This window comes from Mandrillus leucophaeus, unplaced genomic scaffold, assembly GCF_000951045.1.
Source record: "Mandrillus leucophaeus isolate KB7577 unplaced genomic scaffold, Mleu.le_1.0 Scaffold927, whole genome shotgun sequence".
NCBI classification, from domain to species: Eukaryota; Metazoa; Chordata; class Mammalia; order Primates; family Cercopithecidae; genus Mandrillus; species Mandrillus leucophaeus.
Window position 1 is genome coordinate 531,076 of NW_012110108.1, and position 2,118 is coordinate 533,193.

Here is a 2,118-nt window from a genome sequence, read left to right on the forward strand (position 1 = left end):
GAAAGAAGAAAGGAAGGAAGGAAGGAAGGGAGGGAGGGAGGGAGGGAAGGAAAGATCAATCTTCAGTAGACCAGCTCAAAATGTAGAGCCTACCTGTCCCTGATTAAAGTCAAATTCTGTTATATGGAGCTTGTATTTTCTAGGAGTATCATGTTTTGTTATTTCATTTTTATTCTATTTCGGTATTTTTGGGTTTTTTGTTTGTTTGTTTGTTTGTTTGACACCAAGTCTCACTCTGTCATCCAGTCTGGAGTCCAGTGGCGTGATCTCAGTTCACTGCAATCTCCACCTCCCAGCAAGTGATTCCTCTGCCTCAGCCCCCTGGGTTGCTGGGATTATAGGCGTGTGCCACCACACATGGCCTATTTCACTCTATTTCTGACAACAATTTTCCCTCATAAAAATATCAAATTTATCAGTAAAACAAATTTTAAATGAGAAGCTTATATGCAACACTCACACAATGAGAAATCTATTTCTGAAAATTCCCAAATCCACAAGAGAGTTTGAAAGATCATCAGTAATTTCAATGCCATTTTTAAAATTATGTAGTTGTTTGGCCGGGTGCGATGGCTCACACCTGTAATCCCAGGACTTTGGGAGGCCACGGTGGGCAGATCACCTGAGGTCAGGAATTGAAGAACAGCTTGGCCAACATGGTGAAAGCCCATCTCTACTAAAAATGCAAAAAAACTAGCCAGGCATGGTGGCACACACCTGTAATCCCAGCTACCTGGGAGGCTGAGGCAGGAGAATCGCTTGAACCCAGGAGGCGGAGGTTGCAGTGAGCCAGGATTGAACCACTGCACTCCAGCCCGGGGCACAGAGTGAGACCCCTGTCTCAAAAACAAAAAAAAAAATGTAGTTGCTATTTTAAAGCAAAATAAAGTAAAATATAAAGTCATGCAAAAAAGCAATCAAATTATGACAATAGCAGTAAAAGTAAAATAAATCAAGGGTATAAGAAAGGCTTAAAAGAAAGATAAAATAACAAAGCTTTATAGAGATATACACTGATAAATTGATAATGGAAAGATAAGTCAAATCTATAAAAATTCATAAATCTGATGTTGCAGCAAATCAAAGCTGTGAGGAGACCGAAAAACATTAAAATTCAGAATATTTTTAAATGACCAAAAATAATTTAGTGGAAATGTGGAAAACAAATAGCAAGAGACCAAAATGTAGAACTTGGGTTTGACTTTAATAGAAAAAATAAGTGATACAAAGGTAGAGAAAACACAGATAACTACCTGGAAAAATGAATCATAAAAGCAAAATATAATTACAAATGTAGTTAGAAAGACATATGTTAGAATAGATAGATAATAAATGAATGATAGACACAGATATACATAGAAATATCTTATGACTGACTGTGATAAGCTATGTATAATAATTAAATACAACATTAAAGATAAGTATTATTAAAATGAGTTTTAAAAGATAATTAAAAAGAAATATTGGTAATTTCCATTAAAATATAAACTACAATCTTTTTAAATAGAGAACATGTCTTATTGTTTACATTAACAGAAAGCATGAAATGATCCAAAAAATTCTGACAAATATATTCAAGTGTGATGTTAAACAAGTATTTGAAGGATCGGGGGAAGTGGGAATGGTTAATGGGCATAAAATTTGTTAGAAAGAATAAATAGGATTTAGTATTTGATAGTACAACAGGGTGACTACAGTCAGTAATAATTTAATTGTACATTTAAAAATAACTAAAAGTACAGTTGGATTGTTCATAACACAAAGGATAAAAGCTATGGATACCCCATTTAGCATATTATTATTGTACATTGTATGCCTGTATTAACATATTTCATCCCATAATGTATGCACGTACTATGTACCCACAAAATTTAGAAATTAAAAAATTTTTAAACAATTATTTTAAAAGAATTTAAAATAATTAAAGATACAATCATTCTAGAGTTGGCGTTTATTTATTTAGCAAATATAATTTAATATCCCTTTGTACCAGATAGTGTGGTAGGCCTTGAAAATAGTGTGTTGAGAACAAAGATACAACATACCAGAATATCTGGGACACATTTAAAGCAGTGTGTAGAGGGAAATTTATAGCACTAAATGCCCACAAGAGAAAGC